Genomic DNA, 26706 nt, shown 5'->3' with positions numbered 1-26706 from the left:
TAGGTTACGTTAGAATAGGTTAGGTTAGGTTAGGTTACGTTAGGTTAGGTTAAGTTAGGTTAGGTTTGGTTAGGTTAGCTTAGGTTAGGTTAGGTTGGGTTGGGTTGGGTTAGGTTAGGTTAGGTTAGGTTACGTTAGGTTAGGTTAGGTTTGGTTAGGTTAGCTTAGGTTAGGTTAGGTTGGGTTGGGTTGGGTTGGGTTAGGTTAGGTTAGTTTAGGTTAGGTTAGGTTAGGTTAGGTTAGGTTGGGTTGGGTTGGGTTAGGTTAGGTTAGGTTAGGTTAGGTAAGGTTAGGTTAGGTTAGGTTAGGTTACGTTAGGTTAAGGTATGAACCGTCGTAAAACCGCATTAAACAATGTCACTTAGTGAGATGCAGTGTTTTTCACCTTTACAAGTTGGGAACTGTGATATCTAATGTGAAAGCGCTTGAAACCGTCGTATTGTTGTAGAAAGCAATGTAAAGTAGCGAGTAAAACGTTTTCTAACGATAGAAGTGCGAAGGTTATGTTAGGTTGGGTTATGTTAGTTTAAGCTAGGTAGCGTCGTGAAACTACCAAAAACAACGTCATCTAACGAGATAGTGTTGTTTTATTGCGAGTACGAAACTGCGATAGGTGAAATGTTGTGAAAGCACACAAAACGGCATGAACAAGCCAAATACTGCGTGTTGTACCGTTACAAGTGCGAAACTGCTATGTTGTGATATTCTCGTTAAAGCGCATGCAAGCATCGTGAAACCTTAAAGAACGATGTCATTTAGCGAGATACAGCGCTCTGTACTGCAATAAGTTGGTGAAAAACTGTGAGGTTATGCAAATATCCTAATTGTGAACGAAACAGTGTAAGAGAGCGTTTTTTAATACAAGTGCGAATGTTAGGTTAGGTTAAGATATGAACCGTCGTAAAACCGCATTAAACAATGTCACTTGATGAGATGCAGTGTTTTTCACCATTACCAGTCGGGAACTGCGATATCTAATGTGAAAGCGCTTGCAAACGTCGTTAGGTTAGGTTAGGTTAGGTTAGGTTAGGTTAGGTTTGGTTAGGTTAGGTTAGGTTAGGTTAGGTTAGGTTAGGGATGTTAGGTAAGGTTTGGTTAGGTTAGGTTAGGTTAGGTTGGGTTAGGTAAGGTTAGGTTAGGTTAAGATATGAACCGCACTAAAACCGCATTAAACAATGTCACTTAGTGAGATGCTGTGTTTTTCACCATTACAAGTCGGGAACTGCGATATCTAATGTGAAAGCGCATGAAACCGTCGTAATCTTGCAGAAAACATTGTAAAGTAGCGAATAAAACGTTTTCTAACGATAGAAGTGCGAAGGTTCGGTTAGTTTGAGCTAGGTAGCGTCGTGAAACCACCAAAAACGATGTCATCTAACGAGATAGTGTTGTTTTATTGCGAGTATTAAACTGCGATAGGTGAAATGTTGTGAAAGCACACAAAACGGAATGAACAAGCCAAATACGGCGTGTTCTACCGTTACAAGTGCGAAACTGCTATATTGTGATATTCTCGTTAAAGCGCATGCAAGCATCGTGAAACCTTAAAAAACAATGTCATTTAGGAAGATACAGCGTTCTGTACTGCAATAAGTTGGTGAAAAACTGTGAGGTTATGCAAATATCGTAATTGTGAACAAAACAGTGTAATAGAGCGTTTTTAGATACAAGTGCGAAAGTTAGGTTAGGTTAAGATATGAACCGTCGTAAAACTGCATTAAACAATGTCAATTAGTGAGATGCAGTGTTTTTCACCATTAAAAGTGGGGAACTGCGATATCTAATGTGAAAGCGCTTGCAACCGTCGTTAGGTTAGGTTAGGTTAGGTTAGGTTAGGTTAGGTTTGGTTAGGTTTGGTTAGGTTAGGTTAGGTTAGATTAGGTTAGGTTGGGTTGAGTTGGGTTAGGTCAGGTTAGGTTAGGTTAGGTTAGGTTGGGTTAGGTTAGGTTAGGTTAGGTTAGGTTACGTTAGGTTAGGTTAGGTTACGTTACGTTAGGTTAGGTTAGGTTACGTTAGGTTAGGTTTGGTTAGGTAAGGATAATTTGGTTAGGTTAGGTAAGGTTAGGTTAGGTTAGGTTAGGTTGGGTTGGGTGTTGTTGGGTTGGGTTGGGTTGGGTTAGGTTGGGTTAGGTTAGGTTAGGTTACGTTAGGCTAGGTTAGGTTAGGTTAGGTTACGTTAGGTAATGTTAGGTTAGGTTAGGTTACGTTAGGTTAGGTTAGGTCAGGTAAGGTTAGGTTACGTTAGAATAGGTTAGGTTAGGTTAGGTTACGTTAGGTTAGGTTAAGTTAGGTTAGGTTAGGTTTGGTTAGGTTTGGTTAGGTTAGCTTAGGTTAGGTTAGGTTGGGTTGGGTTGGGTTGGGTTAGGTTAGGTTAGGTTAGGTTGGGTTAGGTTAGTTTAGGTTAGGTTAGGTTAGGTTAGGTTGGGTTGGGTTGGGTTAGGTTAGGTTAGGTAAGGTTAGGTTAGGTTAGGTTACGTTAGGTTAAGGTATGAACCGTCGTAAAACCGCATTAAACAATGTCACTTTGTGAGATGCAGTGTTGTTGACCTTTACAAGTTTGGAACTGCGATATCTAACGTGAAAGCGCATGAAACCGTCGTAATCTTGTAGAAAACATTGTAAAGTAGCGAATAAAACGTTTTCTAACGATAGAAGTGCGAAGGTTCGGTTAGTTTGAGCTAGGTAGCGTCGTGAAACTACCAAAAACGATGTCATCTAACGAGATAGTGTTGTTTTATTGCGAGTACGAAACTGCGATAGGTGAAATATTGGGAAAGCACACAAAATGGCATGAACTAGCCAGATACTGCGTCTTGTGCCGTTACAAGTGCGAAACTGCTTTAATGTGATATTCTCGTTAAAGCGCATGCAAGTATCGTGAAACCTTAAAGAACGATGTCATTTAGCGAGATACAGCGTTCTGAACTGTAATAAGTTGGTGAGAAACTGTGAGGTCAAGCAAATATCGTAATTGTGAACGAAACAGTGTAATTGAGCGTATTTAGATACAAGTGCGAATGTTAGGTTAGGTTGAGATATCAACCGTCGTAAAACCGCATTAAAATGTGTCACTTAGTGAGATGTAGTGTTTTTCAACATTACAAGTCGGGAACTACGATATCTATTGTGAAAGCGCATGAAACCGTCGTAATCTTGTAGAAAACATCGTAAAGTTGCGAGTAAAACGTTTTCTAACGATAGAAGTGCGAAGGTTAGCTTGAGTTATGTTAGTTTAAGCTATGTAGCGTCGTGAGACCACCAAAAAGGACGTCATCTAACGAGATAGTGTTGTTTTATTGCATGTAGGTAACTGCAATAGGTGAAATGTTGTGAAAGTACACAAAACGGCTTGAACAAGCCAGATACTGCGTGTTGTACCGTTACAAGTGCGAAACTGCTATAATGTGATATTCTTGTTAAAGCGCATGCAAGCATCGTGAAACCTTAAAGAACGATGTCATTTAGCGAGATACAGCGTTCTGTACTGCAATAAGTTGGTGAAAAACTGTGAGGTTATGCAAATATCGTAATTGTGAACGAAACAGTGTAATAGAGCGTTTTTCCATACAAGTACTATTGTTAGGTTAGGTTAAGATATGAACCGTCGTAAACCGCATTAAACAATGTCACTTAGTGAGATGCAGTGTTTTTCACCATTACAAGTCGGGAACTGCGATATCTAATGTGAAAGCGCTTGCAAACGTCGTTAGGTTAGGTTAGGTTAGGTTAGGTTACGTTAGGTTAGGTTTGGTTAGGTTAGGTTAGGTTAGGTTAGGTTACGTTAGGTTAGGTTTGGTTAGGTTAGGTTAGGTTAGGTTATGTTAAGTTAGGTTGGGTTAGGTTAGGTTGGGTTAGGTTAGGTTAGGTTAAGATATGAACCGCGCTAAAACCGCATTAAACAATGTCACTTAGTGAGATGCAGTGTTTTTCACCTTTACAAGTTGGGAACTGCGATATCTAATGTGAAAGCGCTTGAAACCGTCGTAATGTTGTAGAAAGCAATGTAAAGTAGCGAGTAAAACGTTTTCTAACGATAGAAGTGCGAAGGTTATGTTAGGGTGAGTTATGTTAGTTTAAGCTAGGTAGTGTCGTGAAACCACCAAAAACGACGTCATCTAACGAGATAGTGTTGTTTTATTGCGAGTACGAAACTTCGATAGGTAAAATGTGAAAGCACACAAAACGGCATGAACAAGCCAAATACTGCGTGTTGTACCGTTACAAGTGCGAAACTGCTATGTTTTGACATTCTCGGTAAAGCGCATGCAAGTATCGTGAAACCTTAAAGAACGATGTCATTTAGCGAGATACAGCGTTCTGTACTGTAATAAGGTGGTGAGAAACTGTGAGGTCAAGCAAATATCGTAATTGTGAACGAAACAGTGTAATTGAGCGTCTTTAGATACAAGTGCGAATGTTAGGTTAGGTTGACATATCAACCGTCGTAAAACCGCATTAAACAATGTCACTTAGTGAGATGTAGTGTTTTTCAACATTACAAGTCGGGAACTACGATATCTAATGTGAAAGCGCATGAAACCGTCGTAATCTTGTAGAAAACATCGTAAAGTTGCGAGTAAAACGTTTTCTAACGATAGAAGTGCGAAGGTTAGCTTGAGTTATGTTAGTTTAAGCTATGTAGCGTCGTGAGACCACCAAAAAGGACGTCATCTAACGAGATAGTGTTGTTTTATTGCATGTACGTAACTGCGATGGTGAAATGTTGTGAAAGCACACAAAACGGCATGAACAAGCCAAATACTGCGTGTTCTACCGTTACAAGTGCGAAACTGCTATATTGTGATATTCTCGTTAAAGCGCATGCAAGCATCGTGAAACCTTAAAGAACAATGTCATTTAAAACGTTCTGTACTGCAATAAGTTGGTGAAAAACTGTGAGGTTATGCAAATATGGTAATTGTGAACAAAACAGTGTAGTAGAGCGGTTTTAAATACAAGTGCGAATGTTAGGTTAGGTTAAGATATGAACCGTCGTAAAACCGCATTAAACAATGTCAATTAGTGAGATGCAGTGTTTTTCACCATTAAAAGTCGGGAACTGCGATATCTAATGTGAAAGCGCTTGCAACCGTCGTTAGGTTAGGTTAGGTTAGGTTAGGTTAGGTTTTGTTAGGTTAGGTTAGGTTAGGTTAGATTAGGTTAGGTTGGGTTGAGTTGGGTTAGGTTAGGTTAGGTTAGGTTAGGTTGGGTTAGGTTAGGTTAGGTTAGGTTAGGTTAGGTTAGGTTAGGTTACGTTAGGTTAGGTTAGGTTACGTTAGGTTAGGTTAGGTTAGGTAAGGATAATTTGGTTAGGTTAGGTAAGGTTAGGTTAGGTTAGGTTAGGTTGGGTTGGGTGTTGTTGGTTTGGGTTGGGTTGGGTTGGGTTAGGTTGGGTTAGGTTAGGTTAGGTTACGTTAGGTTAGGTTAGGTCAGGTTAGGTTAGGTTAGGTTACGTTAGGTTATGTTAGGTTAGGTTAGGTTAAGTTACGTTAGGTTAGGTTAGGTCAGGAAAGGTTAGGTTACGTTAGAATAGGTTAGGTTAGGTTAGGTTACGTTAGGTTAGGTTAAGTTAGGTTAGGTTTGGTTAGGTTAGCTTAGGTTAGGTTAGGTTGGGTTGGGTTGGGTTAGGTTAGGTTAGGTTAGGTTAGGTTGGGTTAGGTTAGTTTAGGTTAGGTTAGGTTAGGTTAGGTTGGGTTGGGTTAGGTTAGGTTAGGTTAGGTTAGGTAAGGTTAGGTTAGGTTAGGTTAGGTTAGGTTACGTTAGGTTAAGGTATGAACCGTCGTAAAACCGCATTAAACAATGTCACTTAGTGAGATGCAGTGTTTTTCACCTTTACAAGTTGGGAACTGTGATATCTAATGTGAAAGCGCTTGAAACCGTCGTATTGTTGTAGAAAGCAATGTAAAGTAGCGAATAAAACGTTTTCTAACGATAGAAGTGCGAAGGTTATGTTAGGTTGAGTTATGTTAGTTTAAGCTAGGTAGCATCGTGAAACTACCAAAAACAACGTCATCTAACGAGATAGTGTTTTATTGCGAGTACGAAACTGCGATAGGTGAAATGTTGTGAAAGCACACAAAACGGCATGAACAAGCCAAATACTGCGTGTTGTACCGTTACAAGTGCGAAACTGCTATGTTGTGATATTCTCGTTAAAGCGCATGCAAGCATCGTGAAACCCTAAAGAACGATGTCATTTAGCGAGATACAGCGTTCTGTACTGCAATAAGTTGGTGAAAAACTGTGAGGTTATGCAAATATCCTAATTGTGAACGAAACAGTGTAATAGAGCGTTTTTTATTACAAGTGCGAATGTTAGGTTAGGTTAAGATATGAACCGTCGTAAAACCGCATTAAACAATGTCACTTGATGAGATGCAGTGTTTTTCACCATTACAAGTCGGGAACTACGATATCTAATGTGAAAGCGCATGAAACCGTCGTAATCTTGTAGAAAACATTGTAAAGTGGTGAGTAAAACGTTTTCTAACGATAGAAGTGCGAAGGTTAGGTTAGGTTAGGTTAGTTTAAGCTAGGTAGCGTCGTGAAACTACCAAAAACGACGTCATCTAACGAGATAGTGTTGTTTTATAGCGAGTATTAAACTGCGATAGGTGAAATGTTGTGAAAGCACACAAAACGGCATGAACAAGCCAAATACTGCGTGTTCTACCGTTACAAGTGCGAAACTGCTATATTGTGATATTCTTGTTCAAGCGCATGCAAGCATCGTGAAACCTTAAAGAACAATGTCATTTAGCGAGATACAACGTTCTGTACTGCAATAAGTTGGTGAGAAACTCTGAGGTATGCAAATATGGTAATTGTGAGCAAAACAGTGTAATAGAGCGTTTTTAGATACAAGTGCGAATGTTAGGTTAGGTTAAGATATGAACCGTCGTAAAACCGCATTAAACAAATGTCAATTAGTGAGATGCAGTGTTTTTCACCATTAAAAGTCGGGAACTGCGATATCTAATGTGAAAGCGCTTGCAAACGTCGTTAGGTTAGGTTAGGTTAGGTTAGGTTACGTTAGGTTAGGTTAGGTTAGGTTATGTTAGGTTAGGTTGGGTTAGGTTAGGTTAGGTTACGTTAGGTTAAGGTATGAACCGTCGTAAAACCGCATTAAACAATGTCACTTAGTGAGATGCAGTGTTTTTCACCTTTACAAGTTGGGAACTGCGATATCTACAGTGAAAGCACTTGAAACCGTCGTAATGTTGTAGAAAGCAATGTAAAGTAGCGAGTAAAACGTTTTCTAACGATAGAAGTGCGAAGGTTATGTTAGGTTGAGTTATGTTAGTTTAAGCTAGGTAGCGTCGTGAAACCACCAAAAACGACGTCATCTAACGAGATAGTGTTGTTTTATTGCGAGTACGAAACTGCGATAGGTAAAATGTTGTGAAAGCACACAAAACGGCATGAACAAGCCAAATACTGCGTGTTGTGCCGTTACAAGTGCGAAACTGCTATGTTGTGACATTCTCGGTAAAGCGCATGCAAGTATCGTGAAACCTTAAAGAACGATGTCATTTAGCGAGATACAGCGTTCTGTACTGTAATAAGTTGGTGAGAAAGTGTGAGGTCAAGCAAATATCGTAATTGTGAACGAAACAGTGTAATTGAGCGTCTTTAGATACAAGTGCGAATGTTAGGTTAGGTTGACATATCAACCGTCGTAAAACCGCATTAAACAATCTCACTTAGTGAGATGTAGTGTTTTTCAACATTACAAGTCGGGAACTACGATATCTAATGTGAAAGCGCATGAAACCGTCGTAATCTTGTAGAAAACATTGTAAAGTTGCGAATAAAACGTTTTCTAACGATAGAAGTGCGAAGGTTAGGTTAGGTTAGGTTAAGCTAGGTAGCGTCGTGAAACTACCAAAAACGACGTCATCTAACGAGATAGTGTTGTTTTATTGCGAGTATTAAACTGCGATAGGTGAAATGTTGTGAAAGCACACAAAACGGAATGAACAAGCCAAATACTGCGTGTTCTACCGTTACAAGTGCGAAACTGCTATATTGTGATATTCTCGTTAAAGCGCATGCAAGCATCGTGAAACCTTAAAAAACAATGTCATTTAGGAAGATACAGCGTTCTGTACTGCAATAAGTTGGTGAAAAACTGTGAGGTTATGCAAATATCGTAATTGTGAACAAAACAGTGTAATAGAGCGTTTTTAGATACAAGTGCGAAAGTTAGGTTAGGTTAAGATATGAACCGTCGTAAAACCGCATTAAACAATGTCAATTAGTGAGATGCAGTGTTTTTCACCATTAAAAGTGGGGAACTGCGATATCTAATGTGAAAGCGCTTGCAACCGTCGTTAGGTTAGGTTAGGTTAGGTTAGGTTAGGTTAGGTTTGGTTAGGTTAGGTTAGGTTAGGTTAGATTAGGTTAGGTTGGGTTGAGTTGGGTTAGGTTAGGTTAGGTTAGGTTAGGTTAGGTTGGGTTAGGTTAGGTTAGGTTAGGTTATGTTAGGTTAGGTTAGGTTCCGTTAGGTTAGGTTAGGTTAGGTTACGTTAGGTTAGGTTTGGTTAGGTAAGGATAATTTGGTTAGGTTAGGTAAGGTTAGGTTAGGTTAGGTTAGGTTGGGTTGGGTGTTGTTGGGTTGGGTTGGGTTAGGTTGGGTTAGGTTAGGTTAGGTTACGTTAGGCTAGGTTAGGTTAGGTTAGGTTACGTTAGGTAATGTTAGGTTAGGTTAGGTTACGTTAGGTTAGGTTAGGTCAGGTAAGGTTAGGTTACGTTAGAATAGGTTAGGTTAGGTTAGGTTACGTTAGGTTAGGTTAAGTTAGGTTAGGTTAGGTTTGGTTAGGTTAGGTTAGGTTAGCTTAGGTTAGGTTAGGTTGGGTTGGGTTGGGTTAGGTTGGGTTAGGTTAGGTTAGGTTAGGTTGGGTTAGGTTAGTTTAGGTTAGGTTAGGTTAGGTTAGGTTGGGTCGGGTTGGGTTAGGTTAGGTTAGGTTAGGTAAGGTTAGGTTAGGTTAGGTTAGGTTACGTTAGGTTAAGGTATGAACCATCGTAAAACCGCATTAAACATTGTCACTTAGTGAGATGCAGTGTTTTTCACCTTTACAAGTTGGGAACTGTGATATCTAATGTGAAAGCGCTTGAAACCGTCGTAATGTTGTAGAAAGCAATGTAAAGTAGCGAGTAAAACGTTTTCTAACGATAGAAGTGCGAGGGTTATGTTAGGTTGAGTTATGTTTGTTTAAGCTAGGTAGCGTCGTGGAACTACCAAAAACAACGTCATCTAACGAGATAGTGTTGTTTTATTGCGAGTACGAAACTGCGATAGGTGAAATGTTGTGAAAGCACACAAAACGGCATGAACAAGCCAAATACTGCGTGTTGTACCGTTACAAGTGCGAAACTGCTATGTTGTGATATTCTCGTTAAAGCGCATGCAAGCATCGTGAAACCTTAAAGAACAATGTCATTTAGCGAGATACAGCGTTCTGTACTGCAATAAGTTGGTGAAAAACTGTGAGGTTATGCAAATATCCTAATTGTGAACGAAACAGTGTAATAGAGCGTTTTTTAATACAAGTGCGAATGTTAGGTTAGGTTAAGATATGAACCGTCGTAAAACCGCATTAAACAATGTCACTTAGTGAGATGCAGTGTTTTTCACCAATACAAGTCGGGAACTGCGATATCTAATGTGAAAGCGCTTGCAAACGTCGTTAGGTTAGGTTAGGTTAGGTTAGGTTACGTTAGGTTAGGTTAGGTTAGGTTAAGTTTGGTTAGGTTAGGTTAGGTTAGGTTAGGTTAGGGTATGTTAGGTAAGGTTTGGTTAGGTTAGGTTGGGTTAGGTTGGGTTAGGTAAGGTTAGGTTAGGTTAAAATATAAACCGAGCTAAAACCGCATTAAACAATGTCACTTAGTGAGATGCTGTGTTTTTCACCATTACAAGTCGGGAACTGCAATATCTAATGTGAAAGCGCATGAAACCGTCGTAATCTTGCAAAAAACATTGTAAAGTAGCGAATAAAACGTTTTCTAACGATAGAAGTGCGAAGGTTCGGTTAGTTTGAGCTAGGTAGCGTCGTGAAACCGCCAAAAACGATGTCATCAAACGAGATAGTGTTGTTTTATTGCGAGTACGAAACTGCGATAGGTGAAATATTGGGAAAGCACACAAAACGGCTTGAACAAGCCAGATACTGCGTGTTGTACCGTTACAAGTGCGAAACTGCTATAATGTGATATTCTTGTTAAAGCGCATGCAAGCATCGTGAAACCTTAAAGAACGATGTCATTTAGCGAGATACAGCGTTCTGTACTGCAATAAGTTGGTGAAAAACTGTGAGGTTATGCAAATATCGTAATTGTGAACGAAACAGTGTAATAGAGCGTTTTTCCATACAAGTACGAATGTTAGGTTAGGTTAAGATATGAACCGTCGTAAAACCGCATTAAACAATGTCACTTAGTGAGATGCAGTGTTTTTCACCGTTACAAGTCGGGAACTGCGATATCTAATGTGAAAGCGCTTGCAAACGTCGTTAGGTTAGGTTAGCTTAGGTTAGGTTAGGTTAGGTTAGGTTACGTTAGGTTAGGTTTGGTTAGGTTAGGTTAGGTTAGGTTAGGTTATGTTAGGTTAGGTTGGGTTAGGTTAGGTTAGGTTACGTTAGGTTAAGGTATGAACCGTTGTAAAACCGCAATAAACAATGTCACTTAGTGAGATGCAGTGGTTAGGTTGGGTTAGGTTAGGTTAGGTTACGTTAGGTTAAGGTATGAACCGTCGTAAAACCGCATTAAACAATGTCACTTAGTGAGATGCAGTGTTTTTCACCTTTACAAGTTGGGAACTGCGATATCTACAGTGAAAGCACTTGAAACCGTCGTAATGTTGTAGAAAGCAATGTAAAGTAGCGAGTAAAACGTTTTCTAACGATAGAAGTGCGAAGGTTATGTTAGGTTGAGTTATGTTAGTTTAAGCTAGGTAGCGTCGTGAAACCACCAAAAACGACGTCATCTAACGAGATAGTGTTGTTTTATTGCGAGTACGAAACTGCGATAGGTAAAATGTTGTGAAAGCACACAAAACGGCATGAACAAGCCAAATACTGCGTGTTGTGCCGTTACAAGTGCGAAACTGCTATGTTGTGACATTCTCGGTAAAGCGCATGCAAGTATCGTGAAACCTTAAAGAACGATGTCATTTAGCGAGATACAGCGTTCTGTACTGTAATAAGTTGGTGAGAAAGTGTGAGGTCAAGCAAATATCGTAATTGTGAACGAAACAGTGTAATTGAGCGTCTTTAGATACAAGTGCGAATGTTAGGTTAGGTTGACATATCAACCGTCGTAAAACCGCATTAAACAATCTCACTTAGTGAGATGTAGTGTTTTTCAACATTACAAGTCGGGAACTACGATATCTAATGTGAAAGCGCATGAAACCGTCGTAATCTTGTAGAAAACATTGTAAAGTTGCGAATAAAACGTTTTCTAACGATAGAAGTGCGAAGGTTAGGTTAGGTTAGGTTAAGCTAGGTAGCGTCGTGAAACTACCAAAAACGACGTCATCTAACGAGATAGTGTTGTTTTATTGCGAGTATTAAACTGCGATAGGTGAAATGTTGTGAAAGCACACAAAACGGAATGAACAAGCCAAATACTGCGTGTTCTACCGTTACAAGTGCGAAACTGCTATATTGTGATATTCTCGTTAAAGCGCATGCAAGCATCGTGAAACCTTAAAAAACAATGTCATTTAGGAAGATACAGCGTTCTGTACTGCAATAAGTTGGTGAAAAACTGTGAGGTTATGCAAATATCGTAATTGTGAACAAAACAGTGTAATAGAGCGTTTTTAGATACAAGTGCGAAAGTTAGGTTAGGTTAAGATATGAACCGTCGTAAAACCGCATTAAACAATGTCAATTAGTGAGATGCAGTGTTTTTCACCATTAAAAGTGGGGAACTGCGATATCTAATGTGAAAGCGCTTGCAACCGTCGTTAGGTTAGGTTAGGTTAGGTTAGGTTAGGTTAGGTTTGGTTAGGTTAGGTTAGGTTAGGTTAGATTAGGTTAGGTTGGGTTGAGTTGGGTTAGGTTAGGTTAGGTTAGGTTAGGTTAGGTTGGGTTAGGTTAGGTTAGGTTAGGTTATGTTAGGTTAGGTTAGGTTCCGTTAGGTTAGGTTAGGTTAGGTTACGTTAGGTTAGGTTTGGTTAGGTAAGGATAATTTGGTTAGGTTAGGTAAGGTTAGGTTAGGTTAGGTTAGGTTGGGTTGGGTGTTGTTGGGTTGGGTTGGGTTAGGTTGGGTTAGGTTAGGTTAGGTTACGTTAGGCTAGGTTAGGTTAGGTTAGGTTACGTTAGGTAATGTTAGGTTAGGTTAGGTTACGTTAGGTTAGGTTAGGTCAGGTAAGGTTAGGTTACGTTAGAATAGGTTAGGTTAGGTTAGGTTACGTTAGGTTAGGTTAAGTTAGGTTAGGTTAGGTTTGGTTAGGTTAGGTTAGGTTAGCTTAGGTTAGGTTAGGTTGGGTTGGGTTGGGTTAGGTTGGGTTAGGTTAGGTTAGGTTAGGTTGGGTTAGGTTAGTTTAGGTTAGGTTAGGTTAGGTTAGGTTGGGTCGGGTTGGGTTAGGTTAGGTTAGGTTAGGTAAGGTTAGGTTAGGTTAGGTTAGGTTACGTTAGGTTAAGGTATGAACCATCGTAAAACCGCATTAAACATTGTCACTTAGTGAGATGCAGTGTTTTTCACCTTTACAAGTTGGGAACTGTGATATCTAATGTGAAAGCGCTTGAAACCGTCGTAATGTTGTAGAAAGCAATGTAAAGTAGCGAGTAAAACGTTTTCTAACGATAGAAGTGCGAGGGTTATGTTAGGTTGAGTTATGTTTGTTTAAGCTAGGTAGCGTCGTGGAACTACCAAAAACAACGTCATCTAACGAGATAGTGTTGTTTTATTGCGAGTACGAAACTGCGATAGGTGAAATGTTGTGAAAGCACACAAAACGGCATGAACAAGCCAAATACTGCGTGTTGTACCGTTACAAGTGCGAAACTGCTATGTTGTGATATTCTCGTTAAAGCGCATGCAAGCATCGTGAAACCTTAAAGAACAATGTCATTTAGCGAGATACAGCGTTCTGTACTGCAATAAGTTGGTGAAAAACTGTGAGGTTATGCAAATATCCTAATTGTGAACGAAACAGTGTAATAGAGCGTTTTTTAATACAAGTGCGAATGTTAGGTTAGGTTAAGATATGAACCGTCGTAAAACCGCATTAAACAATGTCACTTAGTGAGATGCAGTGTTTTTCACCAATACAAGTCGGGAACTGCGATATCTAATGTGAAAGCGCTTGCAAACGTCGTTAGGTTAGGTTAGGTTAGGTTAGGTTACGTTAGGTTAGGTTAGGTTAGGTTAAGTTTGGTTAGGTTAGGTTAGGTTAGGTTAGGTTAGGTTAGGGTATGTTAGGTAAGGTTTGGTTAGGTTAGGTTGGGTTAGGTTGGGTTAGGTAAGGTTAGGTTAGGTTAAAATATAAACCGAGCTAAAACCGCATTAAACAATGTCACTTAGTGAGATGCTGTGTTTTTCACCATTACAAGTCGGGAACTGCAATATCTAATGTGAAAGCGCATGAAACCGTCGTAATCTTGCAAAAAACATTGTAAAGTAGCGAATAAAACGTTTTCTAACGATAGAAGTGCGAAGGTTCGGTTAGTTTGAGCTAGGTAGCGTCGTGAAACCGCCAAAAACGATGTCATCAAACGAGATAGTGTTGTTTTATTGCGAGTACGAAACTGCGATAGGTGAAATATTGGGAAAGCACACAAAACGGCTTGAACAAGCCAGATACTGCGTGTTGTACCGTTACAAGTGCGAAACTGCTATAATGTGATATTCTTGTTAAAGCGCATGCAAGCATCGTGAAACCTTAAAGAACGATGTCATTTAGCGAGATACAGCGTTCTGTACTGCAATAAGTTGGTGAAAAACTGTGAGGTTATGCAAATATCGTAATTGTGAACGAAACAGTGTAATAGAGCGTTTTTCCATACAAGTACGAATGTTAGGTTAGGTTAAGATATGAACCGTCGTAAAACCGCATTAAACAATGTCACTTAGTGAGATGCAGTGTTTTTCACCGTTACAAGTCGGGAACTGCGATATCTAATGTGAAAGCGCTTGCAAACGTCGTTAGGTTAGGTTAGCTTAGGTTAGGTTAGGTTAGGTTAGGTTACGTTAGGTTAGGTTTGGTTAGGTTAGGTTAGGTTAGGTTAGGTTATGTTAGGTTAGGTTGGGTTAGGTTAGGTTAGGTTACGTTAGGTTAAGGTATGAACCGTTGTAAAACCGCAATAAACAATGTCACTTAGTGAGATGCAGTGTTTTTCACCTTTACAAGTTGGGAACTGCGATATCTAATGTGAAAGCGCTTGAAACCGTCGTAATGTTGTAGAAAGCAATGTAAAGTAGCGAGTAAAACGTTTTCTAACGATAGAAGTGCGAAGGTTATGTTAGGTCGAGTTATGTTAGTTTAAGCTAGGTAGCGTCGTGAAACCACCAAAAACGACGTCATCTAACGAGATAGTGTTGTTTTATTGCGAGTACGAAACTGCGATAGGTAAAATGTGAAAGCACACAAAACGGCATGAACAAGCCAAATACTGCGTGTTGTACCGTTACAAGTGCGAAACTGCTATGTTTTGACATTCTCGGTAAAGCGCATGCAAGTATCGTGAAACCTTAAAGAACAATGTCATTTAGCGAGATACAACGTTCTGTACTGCAATAAGTTGGTGAAAAACTGTGAGGTTATGCAAATATGGTAATTGTGAACAAAACAGTGTAATAGAGCGGTTTTAGATACAAGTGCGAATGTTAGGTTAGGTTAAGATATGAACCGTCGTAAAACCGCATTAAACAATGTCAATTAGTGAGATGCAGTGTTTTTCACCATTAAAAGTCGGGAACTGCGATATCTAATGTGAAAGCGCTTGCAACCGTCGTTAGGTTAGGTTAGGTTAGGTTAGGTTAGGTTAGGTTAGGTTGGGTTGGGTTGGGTTGGGTTAGGTTAGGTTAGGTTAGGTTAGGTTGGGTTAGGTTAGTTTAGGTTAGGTTAGGTTAGGTTAGGTTGGGTTGGGTTGGGTTAGGTTAGGTTAGGTTAGGTAAGGTTAGGTTAGGTTAGGTTAGGTTAGGTTAGGTTAAGGTATGAACCGTCGTAAAACCGCATTAAACAATGTCACTTAGTGAGATGCAGTGTTTTTCACCTTTACAAGTTGGGAACTGTGATATCTAATGTGAAAGCGCTTGAAACCGTCGTATTGTTGTAGAAAGCAATGTAAAGTAGCGAGTAAAACGTTTTCTAACGATAGAAGTGCGAAGGTTATGTTAGGTTGAGTTATGTTAGTTTAAGCTAGGTAGCGTCGTGAAACTACCAAAAGCAACGTCATCTAACGAGATAGTGTTGTTTTATTGCGAGTACGAAACTGCGATAGGTGAAATGTTGTGAAAGCACACAAAACGGCATGAACAAGCCAAATACTGCGTGTTGTACCGTTACAAGTGCGAAACTGCTATGTTGTGATATTCTCGTTAAAGCGCATGCAAGCATCGTGAAACCTTAAAGAACGATGTCATTTAGCGAGATACAGCGTTCTGTACTGCAATAAGTTGGTGAAAAACTGTGAGGTTATGCAAATATCCTAATTGTGAACGAAACAGTGTAACAGAGCGTTTTTTAATACAAGTGCGAATGTTAGGTTAGGTTAAGATATGAACCGTCGTAAAACCGCATTAAACAATGTCACTTAGTGAGATGCAGTGTTTTTCACCAATACAAGTCGGGAACTGCAATATCTAATGTGAAAGCGCTTGCAAACGTCGTTAGGTTAGGGTAGGTTAGGTTAGGTTACGTTAGGTTACGTTAGGTTAGGTTAGGTTAGGTTAGGGATGTTAGGTAAGGTTTGGTTAGGTTAGGTTAGGTTAGGTTGGGTTAGGTAAGGTTAGGTTAGGTTAAGATATGAACCGCGCTAAAACCGCATTAAACAATGTCACTTAGTGAGATGCTGTGTTTTTCACCATTACAAGTCGGGAACTGCGATATCTAATGTGAAAGCGCTTGCAAACGTCGTTAGGTTAGGTTAGGTTAGGTTAGGTTACGTTAGGTTAGGTTTGGTTAGGTTATGTTAGGTTAGGTTGGGTTAGGTTAGGTTAGGTTAGGTTAGGTTAAGATATGAACCGCGCTAAAACCGCATTAAACAATGTCACTTAGTGAGATGCTGTGTTTTTCACCTTTACAAGTTGGGAACTGCGATATCTAATGTGAAAGCGCTTGAAACCGTCGTAATGTTGTAGAAAGCAATGTAAAGTAGCGAGTAAAACGTTTTCTAACGATAGAAGTGCGAAGGTTATGTTAGGTTGAGTTATGTTAGTTTAAGCTAGGTAGCGTCGTGAAACCACCAAAAACGACGTCATCTAACGAGATAGTGTTGTTTATTGCGAGTACGAAACTGCGATAGGTAAAATGTTGTGAAAGCACACAAAACGGCATGAACAAGCCAAATACTGCGTGTTGTACCGTTACAAGTGCGAAACTGCTATGTTGTGACATTCTCGGTAAAGCGCATGCAAGTATCGTGAAACCTTAAAGAACGATGTCATTTAGCGAGATACAGCGTTCTGTACTGTAATAAGTTGGTGAGAAACTGTGAGGTCAAGCAAATATCGTAATTGTGAACGAAACAGTGTAATTGAGCGTCTTTAGATACAAGTGCAAATGTTAGGTTAGGTTGACATATCAACCATCGTAAAACCGCATTAAACAATGTCACTTAGTGAGATGTAGTGTTTTTCAACATTACATGTCGGGAACTACGATATCTAATGTGAAAGCGCATGAAACCGTCGTAATCTTGCAGAAAACATTGTAAAGTTGCGAGTAAAGCGTTTTCTAACGATAGAAGTGCGAAGGTTAGGTTAGGTTAGGTTAGTTTAGGCTAGGTAGCGTCGTGAAACTACCAAAAACGACGTCATCTAATGAGATAGTGTTGTTTTATTGCGAGTATTAAACTGCGATAGGTGAAATGTTGTGAAAGCACACAAAACGGCATGAACAAGCCAAATACTGCGTGTTCTACCGTTACAAGTGCGAAACTGCTATATTGTGATATTCTCGTTAAAGCGCATGCAAGCATCGTGAAACCTTAAAGAACAATGTCATTTAGCGAGATACAGCGTTCTGTAGTGCAATAAGTTGGTGAAAAACTGTGAGGTTATGCAAATATCGTAATTGTGAACGAAACAGTGTAATAGAGCGTTTTTCAATACAAGTACGAATGTTAGGTTAGATTAAGATATGAACCGTCGTAAAACCGCATTAAACATTGTCACTTAGTGAGATGCAGTGTTTTTCACCATTACAAGTCGGGAACTGCGATATCTAATGTGAAAGCGCTTGCAAACGTCGTTAGGTTAGGTTAGGTTAGGTTAGGTTAGGTTAGGTTAGGTTACGTTAGGTTAGGTTTGGTTAGGTTAGGTTAGGTTAGGTTAGGTTGGGTTAGGTTAGGTTAGGTTACGTTAGGTTAAGGTATGAACCGTTGTAAAACCGCAATAAACAATGTCACTTAGTGAGATGCAGTGTTTTTCCCCTTTACAAGTTGGGAACTGCGATATCTAATGTGAAAGCGCTTGAAACCGTCGTAATGTTGTAGAAAGCAATGTAAAGTAGCGAGTAAAACGTTTTCTAACGATAGAAGTGCGAAGGTTATGTTAGGTTGAGTTATGTTAGTTTAAGCTAGGTAGCGTCGTGAAACCACCAAACACGACGTCATCTAACGAGATAGTGTTGTTTTATTGCGAGTATGAAACTGCGATAGGTAAAATGTGAAAGCACACAAAACAGCATGAACAAGCCAAATACTGCGTGTTGTACCGTTACAAGTGCGAAACTGCTATGTTTTGACATTCTCGGTAAAGCGCATGCAAGTATCGTGAAACCTTAAAGAACGATGTCATTTAGCGAGATACAGCGTTCTGTACTGTAATAAGTTGGTGAGAAACTGTGAGGTCAAGCAAATATCGTAATTGTGAACGAAACAGTGTAATTGAGCGTCTTTAGATACAAGTGCGAATGTTAGGTTAGGTTGACATATCAAGCGTCGTAAAACCGCATTAAACAATGTCACTTAGTGAGATGTAGTGTTTTTCAACATTACAAGTCGGGAACTACGATATCTAATGTGAAAGCGCAAGAAACCGTCGTAATCTTGTAGAAAACATTGTAAAGTTGCGAGTAAAACGTTTTCTAACGATAGAAGTGGGAAGGTTAGGTTAGGTTAGGTTAGTTTAAGCTAGGTAGCGTCGTTAAACTACCAAAAACGACGTCATCTAACGAGATAGTGTTGTTTTATAGCGAGTATTAAACTGCGATAGGTGAAATGTTGTGAAAGCACACAAAACGGCATGAACAAGCCAAATACTGCGTGTTCTACCGTTACAAGTGCGAAACTGCTATATTGTGATATTCTCGTTAAAGCGCATGCAAGCATCGTGAAACCTTAAAGAACGATGTCATTTAGCGAGATAAAACGTTCTGTACTGCAATAAGTTGGTGAAAAACTGTGAGGTTTTGCAAATATGGTAATTGTGAACAAAACAGTGTAATAGAGCGGTTTTAGATACAAGTGCGAATGTTAGGTTAGGTTAAGATATGAACCGTCGTAAAACCGCATTAAACAATGTCAATTAGTGAGATGCAGTGTTTTTCACCATTAAAAGTCGGGAACTGCGATATCTAATGTGAAAGCGCTTGCAACCGTCGTTAGGTTAGGTTAGGTTAGGTTAGGTTAGGTTGGGTTGGGTTGGGTTGGGTTAGGTTAGGTTAGGTTAGGTTAGGTTGGGTTAGGTTAGTTTAGGTTAGGTTAGGTTAGGTTAGGTTGGGTTGGGTTGGGTTAGGTTAGGTTAGGTTAGGTTAGGTTAGGTTACGTTAGGTTAAGGTATGAACCGTCGTAAAACCGCATTAAACAATGTCACTTAGTGAGATGCAGTGTTTTTCACCTTTACAAGTTGGGAACTGTGATATCTAATGTGAAAGCGCTTGAAACCGTCGTATTGTTGTAGAAAGCAATGTAAAGTAGCGAGTAAAACGTTTTCTAACGATAGAAGTGCGAAGGTTATGTTAGGTTGAGTTATGTTAGTTTAAGCTAGGTAGCGTCGTGAAACTACCAAAAGCAACGTCATCTAACGAGATAGTGTTGTTTTATTGCGAGTACGAAACTGCGATAGGTGAAATGTTGTGAAAGCACACAAAACGGCATGAACAAGCCAAATACTGCGTGTTGTACCGTTACAAGTGCGAAACTGCTATGTTGTGATATTCTCGTTAAAGCGCATGCAAGCATCGTGAAGCCTTAAAGAACGATGTCATTTAGCGAGATACAGCGTTCTGTACTGCAATAAGTTGGTGAAAAACTGTGAGGTTATGCAAATATCCTAATTGTGAACGAAACAGTGTAATAGAGCGTTTTTTAATACAAGTGCGAATGTTAGGTTAGGTTAAGATATGAACCGTCGTAAAACCGCATTAAACAATGTCACTTAGTGAGATGCAGTGTTTTTCACCAATACAAGTCGGGAACTGCAATATCTAATGTGAAAGCGCTTGCAAACGTCGTTAGGTTAGGGTAGGTTAGGTTAGGTTAGGTTAGGTTACGTTAGGTTAGGTTAGGTTAGGTTAGGGATGTTAGGTAAGGTTTGGTTAGGTTAGGTTAGGTTAGGTTGGGTTAGGTAAGGTTAGGTTAGGTTAAGATATGAACCGCGCTAAAACCGCATTAAACAATGTCACTTAGTGAGATGCTGTGTTTTTCACCATTACAAGTCGGGAACTGCGATATCTAATGTGAAAGCGCTTGCAAACGTCGTTAGGTTAGGTTAGGTTAGGTTACGTTAGGTTAGGTTTGGTTAGGTTATGTTAGGTAAGGTTGGGTTAGGTTAGGTTAGGTTAGGTTAGGTTAAGATATGAACCGCGCTAAAACCGCATTAAACAATGTCACTTAGTGAGATGCAGTGTGTTTCACCTTTACAAGTTGGGAACTGCGATATCTAATGTGAAAGCGCTTGAAACCGTCGTAATGTTGTAGAAAGCAATGTAAAGTAGCGAGTAAAACGTTTTCTAACCATAGAAGTGCGAAGGTTATGTTAGGTTGAGTTATGTTAGTTTAAGCTAGGTAGCGTCGTGAAACCACCAAAAACGACGTCATCTAACGAGATAGTGTTGTTTATTGCGAGTACGAAACTGCGATAGGTAAAATGTTGTGAAAGCACACAAAACGGCATGAACAAGCCAAATACTGCGTGTTGTACCGTTACAAATGCGAAACTGCTATGTTGTGACATTCTCGGTAAAGCGCATGCAAGTATCGTGAAACCTTGAAGAACGATGTCATTTAGCGAGATACAGCGTTCTGTACTGTAATAAGTTGGTGAGAAACTGTGAGGTCAAGCAAATATCGTAATTGTGAACGAAACAGTGTAATTGAGCGTCTTTAGATACAAGTGCGAATGTTAGGTTAGGTTGACATATCAACCATCGTAAAACCGCATTAAACAATGTCACTTAGTGAGATGTAGTGTTTTTCAACATTACAAGTTGGGAACTACGATATCTAATGTGAAAGCGCATGAAACCGTCGTAATCTTGCAGAAAACATTGTAAAGTTGCGAGTAAAACGTTTTCTAACGATAGAAGTGCGAAGGTTAGGTTAGGTTAGGTTAGTTTAGGCTAGGTAGCGTCGTGAAACTACCAAAAACGACGTCATCTAATGAGATAGTGTTGTTTTATTGCGAGTATTAAACTGCGATAGGTGAAATGTTGTGAAAGCACACAAAACGGCATGAACAAGCCAAATACTGCGTGTTCTACCGTTACAAGTGCGAAACTGCTATATTGTGATATTCTCGTTAAAGCGCATGCAAGCATCGTGAAACCTTAAAGAACAATGTCATTTAGCGAGATACAGCGTTCTGTACTGCAATAAGTTGGTGAAAAACTGTGAGGTTATGCAAATATCGTAATTGTGAACGAAACAGTGTAATAGAGCGTTTTTCAATACAAGTACGAATGTTAGGTTAGGTTAAGATATGAACCGTCGTAAAACCGCATTAAACAATGTCACTTAGTGAGATGCAGTGTTTTTCACCATTACAAGTCGGGAACTGCGATATCTAATGTGAAAGCGCTTGCAAACGTCGTTAGGTTAGGTTAGGTTAGGTTAGGTTAGGTTACGTTAGGTTAGGTTTGGTTAGGTTAGGTTAGGTTACGTTATGTTAGGTTAGGTTGGGTTAGGTTAGGTTAGGTTACGTTAGGTCAAGGTATGAACCGTCGTAAAACCGCAATAAACAATGTCACTTAGTGAGATGCAGTGTTTTTCACCATTACAAGTTGGGAACTGCGATATCTAATGTGAAAGCGCTTGAAACCGTCGTAATGTTGTAGAAAGCAATGTAAAGTAGCGAGTAAAACGTTTTCTAACGATAGAAGTGCGAAGGTTATGTTAGGTTGAGTTATGTTAGTTTAAGCTACGTAGCGTCGTGAAACCACCAAAAACGACGTCATCTAACGAGATAGTGTTGTTTTATTGCGAGTACGAAACTGCGATAGCTAAAATGTGAAAGCACACAAAACGGCACGAACAAGCCTAATACTGCGTGTTGTACCGTTACAAGTGCGAAACTGCTATGTTTTGACATTCTCGGTAAAGCGCATGCAAGTATCGTGAAACCTTAAAAAACGATGTCATTTAGCGAGATACAGCGTTCTGTACTGTAATACGTTGGTGAGAAACTGTGAGGTCAAGCAAATATCGTAATTGTGAACGAAACAGTGTAATTGAGCGTCTTTAGATACAAGTGCGAATGTTAGGTTAGGTTGACATATCAACCGTCGTAAAACCGCATTAAACAGTCACTTAGTGAGATGTAGTGTTTTTCAAGATTACAAGTCGGGAACTACGATATCTAATGTGAAAGCGCATGAAACCGTCGTAATCTTGTAGAAAACATTGTAAAGTTGCGAGTAAAACGTTTTCTAACGATAGAAGTGCGAAGGTTAGGTTAGGTTAGGTTAGTTTAAGCTAGGTAGCGTCGTGAAACTACCAAAAACGACGTCATCTAACGAGATAGTGTTGTTTTATAGCGAGTATTAAACTGCGATAGGTGAAATGTTGTGAAAGCACACAAAACGGCATGAACAAGCCAAATACTGCGTGTTCTACCGTTACAAGTGCGAAACTGCTATATTGTGATATTCTCGTTAAAGCGCATGCAAGCATCGTGAAACCTTAAAGAACAATGTGATTTAGCGAGATACAACGTTCTGTACTGCAATAAGTTGGTGAAAAACTGTGAGGTTATGCAAATATGGTAATTGTGAACAAAACAGTGTAATAGAGCGTTTTTAGATACAAGTGCGAATGTTAGGTTAGGTTAAGATATGAACCGTCGTAAAACCGCATTAAACAATGTCAATTAGTGAGATGCAGTGTTTTTCACCATTAAAAGTCGGGAACTGCGATATCTAATGTGAAAGCGCTTGCAACCGTCGTTAGGTTAGGTTAGGTTAGGTTAGGTTAGGTTAGATTAGGTTAGGTTGGGTTGAGTTGGGTTAGGTTAGGTTAGGTTAGGTTGGGTTAGGTTAGGTTAGGTTAGGTTAGGTTACGTTAGGTTAGGTTAGGTTACGTTAGGTTACGTTAGGTTAGGTAAGGATAATTTGGTTAGGTTAGGTAAGGTTAGGTTAGGTTAGGTTAGGTTGGGTTGGGTGTTGTTGGGTTGGGTTGGGTTAGGTTGGGTTAGGTTAGGTTAGGTTACGTTAGGTTAGGTTAGGTTAGGTTAGGTTAGGTTACGTTAGGTTATGTTAGGTTAGGTTAGGTTAGGTTAGGTTACGTTAGGTTAGGTTAGGTCAGGTAAGGTTAGGTTAGGTTAGAATAGGTTAGGTTAGGTTAGGTTACGTTAGGTTAGGTTAAGTTAGGTTAGGTTAGGTTTGGTTAGGTTTGGTTAGGTTAGCTTAGGTTAGGTTAGGTTGGGTTGGGTTAGGTTTGGTTAGGTTAGTTTAGGTTAGGTTAGGTTAGGTTAGGTTGGGTTGGGTTAGGTTAGGTTAGGTTAGGTTAGGTAAGGTTAGGTTAGGTTAGGTTAGGTTACGTTAGGTTAAGGTATGAACCGTCGTAAAACCGCATTAAACAATGTCACTTAGTGAGATGCAGTGTTTTTCAGCTTTACAAGTTGGGAACTGCGATATCTAATGTGAAAGCGCATGAAACCGTCGTAATCTTGTAGAAAACATTGTAAAGTAGCAAATAAAACGTTTTCTGACGATAGAAGTGCGAAGGTTCGGTTAGTTTGAACTAGGTAGCGTCGTGAAACGACCAAAAACGACGTCATCTAACGAGATAGTGTTGTTTATTGCGAGTACGAAACTGCGATAGGTAAAATGTTGTGAAAGCACACAAAACGGCATGAACAAGCCAAATACTGCGTGTTGTACCGTTACAAGTGCGAAACTGCTATGTTGTGACATTCTCGGTAAAGCGCATGCAAGTATCGTGAAACCTAAAGAACGATGTCATTTAGCGAGATACAGCGTTCTGTACTGTAATAAGTTGGTGAGAAACTGTGAGGTCAAGCAAATATCGTAATTGTGAACGAAACAGTGTAATTGAGCGTCTTTAGATACAAGTGCGAATGGTAGGTTAGGTTGACATATACACCATCGTAAAACCGCATTAAACAATGTCACTTAGTGAGATGTAGTGTTTTTCAACATTACAAGTCGGGAACTACGATATCTAATGTGAAAGCGCATGAAACCGTCGTAATCTTGCAGAAAACATTGTAAAGTTGCGAGTAAAGCGTTTTCTAACGATAGAAGTGCGAAGGTTAGGTTAGGTTAGGTTAGTTTAGGCTAGGTAGCGTCGTGAAACTACCAAAAACGACGTCATCTAATGAGATAGTGTTGTTTTATTGCGAGTATTAAACTGCGATTGGTGAAATGTTGTGAAAGCACACAAAACGGCATGAACAAGCCAAATACTGCGTGTTCTACCGTTACAAGTGCGAAACTGCTATATTGTGATATTCTCGTTAAAGCGCATGCAAGCATCGTGAAACCTTAAAGAACAATGTCATTTAGCGAGATACAGCGTTCTGTACTGCAATAAGTTGGTGAAAAACTGTGAGGTTATGCAAATATCGTAATTGTGAACGAAACAGTGTAATAGAGCGTTTTTCAATACAAGTACGAATGTTAGGTTAGATTAAGATATGAACCGTCGTAAAACCGCATTAAACAATGTCACTTAGTGAGATGCAGTGTTTTTCACCATTAGAAGTCGGGAACTGCGATATCTAAGTGAAAGCGCTTGCAAACGTCGTTAGGTTAGGTTAGGTTAGGTTAGGTTAGGTTACGTTAGGTTAGGTTTGGTTAGGTTAGGTTAGGTTAGGTTATGTTAGGTTAGGTTGGGTTAGGTTAGGTTAGGTTACGTTAGGTTAAGGTATGAACCGTTGTAAAACCGCAATAAACAATGTCACTTAGTGAGATGCAGTGTTTTTCCCCTTTACAAGTTGGGAACTGCGATATCTAATGTGAAAGCGCTTGAAACCGTCGTAATGTTGTAGAAAGCAATGTAAAGTAGCGAGTAAAACGTTTTCTAACGATAGAAGTGCGAAGGTTATGTTAGGTTGAGTTATGTTAGTTTAAGCTAGGTAGCGTCGTGAAACCACCAAACACGACGTCATCTAACGAGATAGTGTTGTTTTATTGCGAGTATGAAACTGCGATAGGTAAAATGTGAAAGCACACAAAACAGCATGAACAAGCCAAATACTGCGTGTTGTACCGTTACAAGTGCGAAACTGCTATGTTTTGACATTCTCGGTAAAGCGCATGCAAGTATCGTGAAACCTTAAAGAACGATGTCATTTAGCGAGATACAGCGTTCTGTACTGTAATAAGTTGGTGAGAAACTGTGAGGTCAAGCAAATATCGTTATTGTGAACGAAACAGTGTAATTGAGCGTCTTTAGATACAAGTGCGAATGTTAGGTTAGGTTGACATATCAAGCGTCGTAAAACCGCATTAAACAATGTCACTTAGTGAGATGTAGTGTTTTTCAACATTACAAGTCGGGAACTACGATATCTAATGTGAAAGCGCAAGAAACCGTCGTAATCTTGTAGAAAACATTGTAAAGTTGCGAGTAAAACGTTTTCTAACGATAGAAGTGCGAAGGTTAGGTTAGGTTAGGTTAGTTTAAGCTAGGTAGCGTCGTTAAACTACCAAAAACGACGTCATCTAACGAGATAGTGTTGTTTTATAGCGAGTATTAAACTGCGATAGGTGAAATGTTGTGAAAGCACACAAAACGGCATGAACAAGCCAAATACTGCGTGTTCTACCGTTACAAGTGCGAAACTGCTATATTGTGATATTCTCGTTAAAGCGCATGCAAGCATCGTGAAACCTTAAAGAACGATGTCATTTAGCGAGATACAACGTTCTGTACTGCAATAAGTTGGTGAAAAACTGTGAGGTTATGCAAATATGGTAATTGTGAACAAAACAGTGTAATAGAGCGGTTTTAGATACAAGTGCGAATGTTAGGTTAGGTTAAGATATGAACCGTCGTAAAACCGCATTAAACAATGTCAATTAGTGAGATGCAGTGTTTTTCACCATTAAAAGTCGGGAACTGCGATATCTAATGTGAAAGCGCTTGCAACCGTCGTTAGGTTAGGTTAGGTTAGGTTAGGTTAGGTTGGGTTGGGTTGGGTTGGGTTAGGTTAGGTTAGGTTAGGTTAGTTAGGTTGGGTTAGGTTAGTTTAGGTTAGGTTAGGTTAGGTTAGGTTGGGTTGGGTTGGGTTAGGTTAGGTTAGGTTAGGTTAGGTTACGTTAGGTTAAGGTATGAACCGTCGTAAAACCGCATTAAACAATGTCACTTAGTGAGATGCAGTGTTTTTCACCTTTACAAGTTGGGAACTGTGATATCTAATGTGAAAGCGCTTGAAACCGTCGTATTGTTGTAGAAAGCAATGTAAAGTAGCGAGTAAAACGTTTTCTAACGATAGAAGTGCGAAGGTTATGTTAGGTTGAGTTATGTTAGTTTAAGCTAGGTAGCGTCGTGAAACTACCAAAAGCAACGTCATCTAACGAGATAGTGTTGTTTTATTGCGAGTACGAAACTGCGATAGGTGAAATGTTGTGAAAGCACACAAAACGGCATGAACAAGCCAAATACTGCGTGTTGTACCGTTACAAGTGCGAAACTGCTATGTTGTGATATTCTCGTTAAAGCGCATGAAAGCATCGTGAAGCCTTAAAGAACGATGTCATTTAGCGAGATACAGCGTTCTGTACTGCAATAAGTTGGTGAAAAACTGTGAGGTTATGCAAATATCCTAATTGTGAACGAAACAGTGTAATAGAGCGTTTTTTAATACAAGTGCGAATGTTAGGTTAGGTTAAGATATGAACCGTCGTAAAACCGCATTAAACAATGTCACTTAGTGAGATGCAGTGTTTTTCACCAATACAAGTCGGGAACTGCAATATCTAATGTGAAAGCGCTTGCAAACGTCGTTAGGTTAGGGTAGGTTAGGTTAGGTTAGGTTAGGTTACGTTAGGTTAGGTTAGGTTAGGTTAGGGATGTTAGGTAAGGTTTGGTTAGGTTAGGTTAGGTTAGGTTGGGTTAGGTAAGGTTAGGT

This window comes from Rhipicephalus microplus, chromosome 2 (assembly GCF_043290135.1).
Source record: "Rhipicephalus microplus isolate Deutch F79 chromosome 2, USDA_Rmic, whole genome shotgun sequence".
Classification (NCBI taxonomy): domain Eukaryota; kingdom Metazoa; phylum Arthropoda; class Arachnida; order Ixodida; family Ixodidae; genus Rhipicephalus; species Rhipicephalus microplus.
The sequence above is the reverse complement of the archived record's forward strand: the minus strand, read 5'-3'. Positions refer to the sequence as shown.